The sequence below is a fragment of the Pteronotus mesoamericanus genome, unplaced genomic scaffold (genome assembly GCF_021234165.1).
Source record: "Pteronotus mesoamericanus isolate MK-2021 breed Mesoamerican mustached bat unplaced genomic scaffold, CSHL_Meso_final contig_50, whole genome shotgun sequence".
Taxonomy (NCBI): domain Eukaryota; kingdom Metazoa; phylum Chordata; class Mammalia; order Chiroptera; family Mormoopidae; genus Pteronotus; species Pteronotus mesoamericanus.
This window is the reverse complement of record NW_026555186.1, coordinates 34,779,486-34,792,693: the sequence shown is the minus strand read 5'-3', so window position 1 is coordinate 34,792,693 and position 13,208 is coordinate 34,779,486.

The window sequence follows — 13,208 nt, the reverse complement described above, 5'->3', positions numbered from 1 at the left end:
ACCAGAAGCTAATAGAAAATAGTATTGAATGAAAAGTGTAATTGAAAAATTATATAATAAAAAATCTGAAAGTATGCAGATAGTGTCTATTAGAACCTCTCAACTAGAGAAACAGTGTTTCTGTATGTATGAAGGGTCTTCCACAGCAGTCTGACATGCCTGAGCAAAAGAGAGAATTACAGGTGTGACTTTTGGGAATAGAATTCATACAAACAAAATTCATTACAAACCACAAATTTTTAAGAGAATTATGCTGGCCCGGGCTGGTGTGGCTCAGTGACTTGAGTGCTGGCCTGAGAACCAAAGAGTCGCCAGTTTTATTCCCAGTCAGGGCACATGTCTGGGTTTCAGGCCAGGTCCCCAGTGAAGGGGCCCTCGAGAGGCAACCACACATTGATGTTTCTCTCCCTCTTTCTTCCTCCCTTCCCCTCTCTCTAAAAATAAATAAATACAATCTTTAAAAAAAAATTACACTAAGAAAAGTACTGCCTGCATGAATAAAAGGGACTGAAGCCATTCAAAAAGGGAAAAGATGAGGCGGAAATGGAGACAACTGTACAACAATACAAACAAATAAATAGACATACTGGGGGAAAAAATGGAAAAAAGTCTTCTTGGCTCCTAGATAATAGGAACTAAGCTAGGAAAAATCTACAGAAGTTGTGTTTTCCAATACCATGTTCAGAAGGGGCCAAGGGGAGTGGAAATGAAAGGACATCCTAGAGCTGGAGCTGGGAGTCATGGAAAACAACGGCTGGGGAGTCATTCCCAGGGAGCGAAACCAGGCCCTAATCAAAAACATTCTCTCTTCCTCAGTTGAGTAACTGGGGCAATGTTTGTCTCACTGAATGTCCGAATTGTCATGGACCGGCAACTGAAATAGTCTTCTATTTCCCCCCCGCTAAAAATGGAGGAACTTATGTAGTTTTTCTGTTCCTGTCTCTCAACTATATTATGGGGTCTAGAGGAAAGAAAAGTAGTTTTCAGAGATCTTTGGGACAAAAGGAGGCATCCAAATAGCTGCATCTAGAAGTGATATAGATTACAGATTCCAGGGCTTTGAGCCTGGGGTCATGTTAGATGAGCTTTTCAAGGATTTTAAGATAGCAATAGCACACACATATTGCTGTGGAGAGATGTGATTAAATCCAGATTAGCCTTTATAGAAGATGAAAAGAACATGACTCAGTTGCTCCTGTCACCCCAGAAGAGCCTCCTCGCTAATCTGTAGACCACAGATGCAAGCTGTACCCAGAAAAAGTTCCCAGCAGACCGCAGCCTAAACTGCTGACCTATAACTTTCACCTATTATGCTAGGCACAATATTTTGCATTTGTCTAGAGTAATGCCAAGGCTGGAACATAAATCCTTTGCTATGATTCAACACGCTGGACCCTTAACCCTGAAAAACATTCTGGTTTTGAGTCTCGTAAGATAATAGGGAGGAATCTTTTCAGATAATAAGGAACAGGGACTTATTATCTACCCCAAACCAGTGTTCTTTTCTTGCTTGCTTGACATTTGGATTATCCCCTAAGATTGTAAAACGGCAGCAAACAATTCTGGACTTTCTGATGCTCCATGAAATCCAGTCAATTGTGAATGTGACCCCTCAGTTCTTAGTAGGAATTAGAGTTAAATACTGCCCACCATTACCAGTCATTACATGTGAGGCAGGAGTCATTTTGAGTGTGAGCTCCTAACTGTACTGTAACCCTAAAGCTGCTCTAATATGTGGGCCCCTGTAAGCAGGAAATGTTCCTGATTCTATGTCTCTATGAAATAAGAAAGAACATGGTATACAATAAGGATATGGTTTATCATTTATCTGAACCACTGTGTTCTGTAACACAGTTAAAATCTCAATTTCATTGTGGGAATGAGAAGCAGAACGTATTGGAAATTCATCTTCTGAACTATTAATGCGCCCAGAAGGGAACACAGGCAAAGCTAGGAGAGCAAGACTTTAGCTACTTCAACCTGTATTTCACCAGAACTACTCACCTATTTCACTTAAAATTATTTCTATTACTTTCTGACTGGAAAGATTACACAAGCATTGTTTCATGTAATCATCACAGATAATCCATGAGGCAAGCAACTGTTGCATCATTTTCAAATGAAGAATCTAAGTCTTGGGATTTGAATTTCCCAGTCTTATGGTTGATAACTTCCAGGGCCTTTACTGAAACATACACACATTCATGACATAAAAAACATGGCTACAATATTAAAATTATACTCTGTCTCTGTTATTTTTTATTAAAGAAATTTGCTGTTAAGTGTTTGAGAGGCATTGGATCACTCATTATAGAAAATCTAACACAATATTTATTCAAAATTGCCTCAGGGGTATCTACAATATTTTTAGAAGTACAAAATTTTGAGAAAAATTAATAATTATTTACCTACCCATTATGTTCTAACTTAACATTTTTATTTTAGTAGCATGGAAGATTTTAATATGTAAAATATACCACTAGATACCAAATTAGAGCAGAGTAAATATATGTATTTTCTGGCACCATGATGGAAAATTAAAGTTTCATAGTTACATTACAAAGACATAATTATGTCAAAATGAAACTTCCAAAAATAAAATTTTAAAGCACAAATGCATCAAGCTTTCTTATACTGAAATTCTTTAAATCAAGAACTCTTTAATGCACCCTACAGAGTGGATAGGAAAAAATAAATAGTAGTTCTGATTGTATGTCAATGTAATAAAGTGCTAGATTAACAGAGGAAGTTACTCAATATGGAAATACACTTTCTTCTTGACTTAAAACTGGAATTGCTGTGAAGGACAGTGCTACCCAGCCAGGTTTAGTATTAATACAAAACATTTAAAATTTAATTTGCTGAAAATATTTTAGGAGAAATCTTCAATGAATGATGAAATAAATGAAAAAAACATATACCCAATATTCATCTGTTCATCTCAGTTACCTTATATTATTCAAGACTTAACAACTGTTTTTAAACAATCTGGAATAAACCACAATTTGTCATAATTTTTAAGTCTTCAGAATGTAATTTATAAGTGAAATCATATCTACAAAGACCTTAAGTTAAAATATAAATATTGAATGTTTAAACCTATAAAGAATAAGTCTAATATATAGTAAAAATATTGAGTTTTTGTGGAAAATATGTTCTCATATACTTTTCATTCAGTGTACAATTTTTTTTTTCTTTTTTTGCTGTGCCATGACTCAGTGAAAAAAAATATTGTCCTAATCAATAACCATCATCCACAGTCCCTGGATTTCTTCCTAGAGAATGAGACACTCATCAAGCTGTGAAAGGAGAGATGAAGTTATGCCTTCTGCTAGAACAAGTTATAAAGCCTTTAAATTTTTAAAGTCTTTAGTGATATTGGAAATAGTAATAATGATAATAAAAGCATTATGTGCAAGGGATATTTAGAGTATAAATAGATATTAGAACTATCTTTTCTAACCTTCTTTCCAGACAAGTAATAAAAGTGAGCCTAAGGAGATTAATTTACTTTCTTGTTGACATAGAGTTTAAGGTGGACACTTTCTTAGCTTTTGTTCTAAATTCTACATTACTGTTATTTAGAGTTATGTTAAATTGTGTAATCTATTGTCCTCACCTTGAGTGGCTGCATTCTGCTATGTTCAAATTGCAATGACCATGTTTTATGAGAATCAAAGCCCTATAAAAATTTAATAGTAATGAAATGATAAAAATACTACATATAATATACTCTCTTTCTAAAATGCTGATAAATACAAATGAAGGGTGATAATACTTCTGTTTATATTGTGTCTGATTTTTAACAAACTTCACATTGTATTTGTATTGAGGATTTCTTATTGCCAGGATATGAGTCTTAGAAGCCCTAAACCCACCTTAGAGTATATTTTCATTATTGTGCTACCTAGTATGCACTTAGCCTATCTAGGAACCATTCCAGGTAATATAAAGTAATGCCTATCTTTGGTAAAATGAGACATTAACATAAACTCTGAGCTCCTGAAGAATATGTGGAGAACACAGCATGGCTGTGAAGACCTCTGGCTAGCTGTATATTGCAGGGATTAAATACTCATTATGCTTTGTAAAACTGTATGTTATCTAAACAATAAAACAAAAAATGACCAACTGTATTATGAAAAATGCCTTTGAAAATTCTGAGTTTATATCAAATGCATAATGTGCTAAAGCACTTTGCACAGCTAATGAGATAATAATATACACTAGAGTAATAAATTGTAAATATTTCAAGGCACTTGTATGTGAATTCAACCATTCATTTGGTAACTATTTATAAAGATCCTATGTGACAGACACTAGGGGCATATAGGATAGCCCTTTGAGGCATGAACATTCCTATTTAGTATAAAACCTTCATTTTAATTTATTAATACCTGGCTCAAGAAAGATTTGAATAGCCCAGTACAGGTTGTGTCAGCATTTTCTTAAATGTGAACTTCCAAACCCCATCTGAAACTATTTGTGTCTCTATTAAAATCATGCTTATGGTTATAATAAATGTATATGGTTAAAATACTTAATAGTATTTTTCTAATAATATATTAAAAATAAAATTCGAGGTGATGTTTTCAAATTTTACATTTTCTCCTAATACTAAATGATGGCAATCATATCTCCATCACAAGGAGCTTACCTTTTCACTGAGTGTTTGTATATATTAAATAATTATTATAAATCCATATATGAAACACCAGATGAAACATAATACACTTTTGGCTTTAAAAGTGTTAAAATTCCAAGATTTAATTGTATTGATTTTTCTTATTAAAATGGAGATATGCTTCTATAAAGAAATAATAAACTGAAATTCTACAATTTACTAGATTTCAAATCCAATAGTTTAGTTTCAAGTAAAATCAATTATTAGTTATAAACCAGAAAATGTTTTTGTTCCCAAATTATTCCATTCTAATTTTTAACACTATTGCATTCAATTATGTAAACACATAAAAGGCAAAAAAGTATTCATTCTAATCATGAGTGCCACATTTTCTGCATTCTTATTGCAAACAAGACCAAATAAGTCCTTGTATTGCAATGCTTATTTCCCCATTCCCTAGCATTGTTTGTGCCTGCTGCATGCCCATTAAGGTAAAAACGCTATTCAGCAAACTGCCGAGAGCAGCAGAAACTGACCTTAGTACAGTGTCAAGGACATTCAGTTACTTCCCAGGATACCACTACTGAATGTAAAAATGAAAGTTACTTTTTTCAGTCTTGTGCATCTAATATTTTGATGTTTAATGGGTGATGCTCTTGGAAAAAATCAATCAACTGTAACAAATCTTTTTAATATGGCCCTTTGATGACTAGGAAATTGTGTTTTTTTCTCATGTTAAAAATGCTTCAGAGTCATTCTGCCAACATTTTTCATAAGACACCCATTTAATGAACTTCACTCTGTGGTAGGTTTATAGTGATGCTTAGCTTGCTGGTTGGTGCCTTGGAATTATTAGTTCTTCTTGTTGTAGTATTAAACTGATTATTTTCCATTTCCCAAAGAAAAATATATTAGTGCAATTGCTTTCAAACAGTTGTGGAATACATGTCAAAACCAGTTCAGGAAAAAAAGAAATAATGTTGAGGATAATTGTTAGAAAGACAATGGTTATAAAACATGTTCTGACAAAAATATGTATATATACATATATATACATATTTATATATATATATGACCTGCTTTACAAAGAAAACTGGAAAAAATCAAAACTGTGTCTAGACCAAATTTAAAATATCATTCTGATACTCCTGACCCATTTGCCTAACCTGGAGCATACCAAGAAGTTAAACATACTTGATAAGGTGTGATTATAGAGACAGGCCATCTCTCTAATTAATTACTCATTGAATGTTTGAGTCTTTTAGATTAAGTAGTTTAACTATTTCTATTGGATGCCTCTTTTTCTTTTGGCATCTAAATATTAGTCTATTTAGCAAAAGAAGCTACAAATACATAGAGCACACTTTGGTATAACTGATTAAATATAAAATGTTAGATTTTCCCAGTGCCAAAGTGAAGTACTCTTTCAAGTTCTTAAGGAAGCACATCAACTTTTTTAGGACACTGGGTATCATCTAGTCCATTTTTGCCCCAATAATTTAGGAAAAATTAAAAGCCATAACCTAAAAATGTTAAAGGCCTTTATTCCATTGTGCCCACACTATAGATAATCTTTTAGTTAAAATAAACTATACTGTGACAAAGGTAAGTCATTGGCATCCTATATATAACAAATTATGGTATAAATGATTTCCTAACATTTGCACTGCAAATACAATTGTATAGTATATACTGTTATAAATGTACATGCAGAATATTAGCATTTGGAAGCACAGAAGTGTGAGAGATCTAGAGGTATTTTAGTGTTGTTGATTTTGTGTCATTAGATCTCTACATTATGTTATATAATATTTCTAGTTTTTTAAAATTTATTTTAAGAAGGGAAAAATATGCAACAGTGTATATGGTTCCAGAGTCAGTTAATAGAACATAGGTCTTCCTTATTTCTATAGAGTCAGATTTTTAAATCCTTTTCATAATCTAATACACCATTAAATTATTGCTACATGGGTATGAAATGGAATATCATGAGGTAACATTCTTGATTAGATGTTTTTTGTTTGGTTTCATTTGGTTGGGTTTTATAAACTGCATCTTCGTGATGAGGTAATGACCAGGTTTAAAAAGCATAAACATTAATCTCAGAAAAAAAATGTGGACTAGGTGGACAGTTTGAGCTATCTATTTATTTCAGCCATAATTCCATGGATTAAATGAATTAAGTCTGATAAATCCTTAAATCATTAATAAATCTAAGAATGTTTGATGAATTTGCCTAAACTTTTAAAATTACATCTTCGAAGTTAACTCTGAGACAGAATCATGGAATGCCTCAAAAATCAGTCCAATCTACTCTTGCTTTTCTCTGTAGATGGACAATCTTAACATAATTTTATATCCAAAGAATATTTTTAAAGAAAATCTAATAAAAAGCTATAATATTTCCAAGCAAAAATAAAAATAATAAATATGTTAATAAAGTTGAGTATACACATTCTATTTTAAAATTCTTTGAAGATAATGAATGCCACCTGATATCACATTATCATTCATCATCCATTATTGTAAAAGCAGGCAGTTTGCCGGCAAGTGCAATAATCAGTAAAATTCCCCTCCTCCCTCTCCTCATCTCTCATCCTTATCCTCTTCCTTGTCATCTTTCTCATTCTCTAGTAAAATTGATGCCATACCATCTATTCAGTCACTCCAGTGAAAATCCCAAGAATAATTATTTCTTTTCTCTGTCTCTCTCTAGCCAGTTAGTATTAACAATCGCCCATTGTCTTGATGTTTTGTCTCCTAATATTTCTTTAATATTCCCCTGCTTTTTTATCATTAGCATTACTGTCTTTATTAAAGTTCAAAAAAATATCTCTACCCTGGACTACTTCAACATTTGTTTAACTACTCTTTTTTCCTACTTTTAATCATGTGCTCTCAAATCTGTTCACCACACCATTGCCAGGGTGCCCTGTTTAAAACATACTATCTCTTAAAACTTTTCAATGGCTCTCAAATTTCTACAGAATGAAGCTCAAACTACTTTGCATGTCACAACTAACTTACCTTGACCTTGGCCCTTTTCAATCTCCGTAGATAATATCTTCACTCTTTTCTATTGACCTCTATTGTCTAACTATTGTACATTGTACTGCTTCTAGTTCTTCTCCCTTATGTTGTTTTGCATCTTCATGAGTGTTCAAATGAAGCTCCATATGATGGGAATGATCTTACCCAGTTTTTTACTTTGTAAGATAATTCCTACAAGATTTCTTGTTTTGAAGATTTAAGTTATATATGTTTATCACTAAGTTTTCCATTTTTTAATAATCATTTCCATATATATTTTCTATCCCACAGCATATTATCTATCTTTAGCTCTCTGGAACTTAGGATAGTAGCCAGAATAAAGACAGTACATTGTTATGAATAAATGATAGAGTTCAAGTAAGCATGTCAATTTCAAAATGTTTATCCATGTTAACAGAAAATGTGAATGACTCAATGTAATCTTCATAATTTAATTAGAGTGTAGCCATTTGTTGAAATGCCAGACTAGAGCCCAGGAATTATCATAGCTCATTTAAAACAATTTAAAACATGGTCACCCTATTCTGGGTGAAGGAAATGTGCTCTAAGAATGTGTTGCAAGTTTATCTATTTACACAAGTGTATGATGTGCTCTTAATTTGGCTATGACTCCTGGTGATCCTATGAATGGGTAATATCCACAGTATCCTGTTCTCAAGAGTCCTGCTTGGCTCCTGCAGACTCATGCCTATGACTTCTTTTATGGAATCAGGCCATCTCATACTTTGTTTTCCTATTTATCTGCTGCCTCCTATTTTTTCCAGCGTTACTGTATTTTCCAAAGAACCCTGTCTTTTCATAGTGCGTCTGAAGAAAGACAGCTTCAGTTTTGTCATTTTTGCCTCCAATGATGTTTCAGATTTATTTTGCTATAGGACCCATTTGTTCGTCCTTCTGGTGGTCCAAGGTGAACATCTCCTCTAGTACCATCTTTTAAATGAATTAATTTTTCCCTGTTAACCCTTTTACTGTCCAACTTTTGCCTCCACACATAGTAAATGAAAATTATTATGCTTTAGTAATTTGTGGAATATCGTTGCCTGCCTTACACATAGAAGCATGATATTCTCTGCTCTAAAACGCAACCCTTAAAAACTACTGTGAGTTCTTTCATGATAAAAGCAAAGACCCTCATCTCTTTTCAAAGGCCAAATGACACACCAATAGGACCCTTTCAAACGCAATAGCACACCAAGTAGGGGTTCATGTTCAAAAACAGCTAAAACTTCAATCATCTTTACAAGTGAGAAAATTATCATATTCATTTAATGGTAGGTAAAATATTGGCTATTTTCTAACAATCTTATACTCTTTATTGAAAAATTTAAACTCTCTTCAGGATAAACTTCAACGTGTAAGAGAAAAGTATTTATATATTTTTAATCTAATCATACATTCCTTTAATAGCCAATATTATGTTCAACTTATACAGTATGTTAATTCTCTGATCTCATCAGTGCACCTCTTCTGCGGTCTCGTAACTAACATATAAAAGCCAGTAGCTTGTGCAGTATTTGCTAACTACTTGTGAATATGTCTTCCAGAGAACTGTAATTTTTTTTTTAATGGCAGAGGTCTTGCCTTTTCAGATCTTAAAGGTAGTAGAGCTTTCAGTAATAGAAAAATGAGGGTTACATAAAACCTTCCTGCTATTGTAACTTCTCAGGTTCTATTCAAGTTAAATAGCTCTTCAACAAGGAGTTAATATGCCAGCTGAAGTGTTAGCATAACACAGCTTCAGTACAGAGCCTTTCTTTTCAGTTCACAGAATATCCTGTGGTGAAGGTGTTGATGTTGGAAAGAAAAACTTATTTCAATTCAAAGAAAAATGTTTAATGCATATAAGCTTTTTTTTTTTCTTTCCTTGTTGAGTTACGCTTTGTAGGAAACATGAATTGAAAGTTGAAGAACTAAATTCTCTTCTCGGCTCTGTCACTCTTGTTGCTTCAGATTATGTGAAGTTACCAAATCAATTATCTCTCTGTTTTTCCACATGTACAAGTAAAGATACTAATTTTTTCCATAAATAACTAGAGAATTAAATTCTGGAAATTGAAAAAAGAAATTGGTAGTAATGAGAAGTAATATAAATAGAATTTGATGGCTGGCTGCATAAGGGTGTAGGAGGACCTTCTGACAGTAGCCAAATTTTCTGAAAAGATGTAGCTTAATATACAGCCTGAAATTGAGTCTTGAAAAGTTCCTCTATTTAGAAGGTGCAGTATAAGGATGTAAGCCTAAAATGACAAACAAAATTCAGAAGTCTGGAAGAAGAGCCAGTATGGCATGTGTGGTAGAGGCCAAGGAAACTGCCTTCCCAACCACCCACCTGTTCCCTCTCTATGACCCATTTCTATGATCTCTTTCAAGAACTGTCTCCTTTGAGGTGAACTAATAAAACTTCCCAAATATTTCCAAGACCTAACCCCCAAAACCTGTCAATATGTTCGGGTATATAGCAAGGGGGGATCAATGTTGCAGATGGAATTAAGGTTAATAATCAGCTAATCTTAAAAATAGACTTTCCTGGATTATCTGACAGGACTCAATGCAATCACAGCAGTCTATGAAAATGGAAGAGGAAAAGAGGAAGATATAAGGACAGATGCAGAGACTGGAGTGTTTAGATACGAAAGGACTTAAACAACCATTGCTGGCTTTCAGGATGGAAAGGGCCATAGGCACTTTGTGGGCAACCTCTAGAAAGTGGAGAAGGCAAGGAAATGGATTTTCTTAAAAGAGTACAGCCCTGCTGACACCTTGATTTTAGCCCAGAGAGACGCAAAGCCAACTTCTGACCTCTACAACTGTAAGATAATAAATTTGTGTTTTAAGCTACAATATTTGTTGTAATTGTTATAATAGCAATAGAAAACTAATGCAGACACTTCCAATACAACAAAATTTTGTTTTCTTTGGTGCACTGATCAAACTAAATTATTACAAAAAACACTTCAATACTGTAAAAATAGTACTGGCCTTGGAATTAATAAAACTGGACTCTCATCTTGACTTTTACAAAATAACCAACCACAGGGACTTGGGAAACCCTTAAATCTCTGCAACTCACTTCCCTCTTTTATAAAACAAAGAGTCATATTAGGTGATGTCTTAGGTTCCTTGCAGTTATACTTTGTTATAAGTAGATGACCAAGTTCATTCATACTAACATGTATTTTCCAGTTGTGTTTTACCAAAATGTGATCTTCCCCTAAGACTTTTCCATTTCTAAGAGAATATGCTTTCCCCAAAAAGAAACTGATTTCTAAAGAGGCATCCCTGGGAATTCTACAGACAACTGTGGAAGAGTAAGCAAGATGAGAAACTTTCTAGAACTTTTCAAAATAGCAGATAGATGGGACATTTAACAATTCTGAATGATATTTAGGGGATCACTGAAATTATTGAAAATGGGCTTCATATTTCATCATGGAAATGTGTCACTGACCTTGGGTCATTCTGAGAGGGTATGCTTCCCGAGTGACTTCCTCATATTGCCCTTTGTCTATATATCCATCTCCAAGTTACAATTGCTTGGTTCTGGGGTACTCTCCTGATGCCGGGTGCTGAATTTGCAACTCAAAGTACCTAGTTTGACTTTGTTGGGTCCTTGAACTAGGAACTGTGTAAAAATCCTCCACAAAGGCAGTCACTTGTGGGCCATTTGCAAGTAAAGCTAAAAGAATTGGTTTAGAAAGGCAAAATAAAAGAAGCAGATGTGTAATGGTTAGCAGAGATGAGAGAATATTTAGCCTTATATTGGGCTGCAAAGGTGAGAAAATGAGAATGAATGTCAATGAGTAAGAACTGCCTAACTCAGGGCCTGGGGAGATTCAGCTCCTTTTAACCATCTAGGTGAGATGGTATGCACCTGCAAAGTACATCTCTTTGTATGAACTCCCTTTTCTTGCTTCTTTTTCTTGCAATCAAACAATCTCAGCCTACAGCAGTAGACCATCACCTATTAAGCACTGATTTTTCCATACAAATGCCAAACCATGTAAAAAATCAATTCGAAATGACCTCATGTCACTTGGTGATCAGAACACCTAATTATAAGCTGATAACTATTTAAGAATATAAATTAATAATAATAATTCACAGCATTGGAGTTAAAAATTGAAATATGTGCTTCTGTATTTTTGTCTCCTTTCTGCCTCTTTCCTTATCATTTCTCATTTAAAAACTTACGCAGATATGGGCAAAACGTATCATTATTAATATTATTTACTAGGGATTTAAAATTATTTAAAAAAACAGGAAGTAATGCCTTGCCTACTGAAATCCTCCTAGCTTTTGAAGTGATTTTCATTAAAAAAAACTTTGTTATAGACTTCTGGAAGTTATCTTGTTTATAGGCAAAAATGATAAATGAGGATTTTTATTCTAGAATACAGTTAAATGTTCTGTATTTAACAGACATATCCAGCCCTGTGTTTTGCATTATATTAAAAAACATGAAGGTTTTAAACATTAATATTCTCTCTTGGTTCTATAAGAAATTGTGTCAAGTTCTATTCTACCCAGGAATTTTATCCATTGCTTTAGGTATAAATATACAAAAACTCAAAAAGGGTGGAATTTATTGATGTATTGCAAGAGTTATGGCAGTGACAGCTTGTCATGTGCTTTGCAAAGAAAAGTCATTAGCCAAATGGAAATTTAGGTCAGCTAACAATTCTGAATGATATTTAGGGGATCACTGAAATTATTGAAAATGGGCTTCATATTTCATCATGGCAATGTCACACTTGATTCGTCATTCATTTATTTACAGTCATGCTCCCAAACTTACTTGAATATGCAACCAGTGAATATCAATCATTTCATAAAGCTTTACTCCCTCACACTTCTGATTCTCAACAATTCAGGTAAATCACTCCATCTTATGTCTTTGAACTAACTCTCTCTCATTCGCTGACACATACGAGTTAATATTTATGCATATTATATATACATAAACACATGTGACAGGTACTAAATATATGAAAGTATAAGTACTTATAACATTTTCCTTTGATGTCTTTTAAAGAAAATGTATAAACTGCATTGTATAATGCAGGACAATGCAAACAGCTGCCTTATAGCTTCATTGCGGTGACCAGACATCAAAGGGTGTTAGTAAAAACCAAAAGAAAGAAAGAAAAGAAAAAGTAAACTAGCATGAAATGTAAACTGCAAGTAAACTAGACTTTCTTAAAGAAAACTTGGATTAAAAAATACTATAAACTCTAAATTTCAAGTCTTTAAGAGTCAGAATTATTTTTTATTTGCATGGGTTTCCTTGCTGATATTAGACTTAGCTCACATAAAAGACCACCTAGTGTTATTTGAAATACATGCATATGTATATGTATATATAAATGCATTTGAATGCCTAGTATACTAGAATTGTTTCATGTGCTTTGATTTGAGTAAAATTATGTGACTATTAGGATTTTACATTATATCAAGTATCTTAAAGGATGGTCTAGGATCAGTGCAAATACTTTCTGATTATGCAATCTCTCTGTAACTGATCTCCGGAAAATTC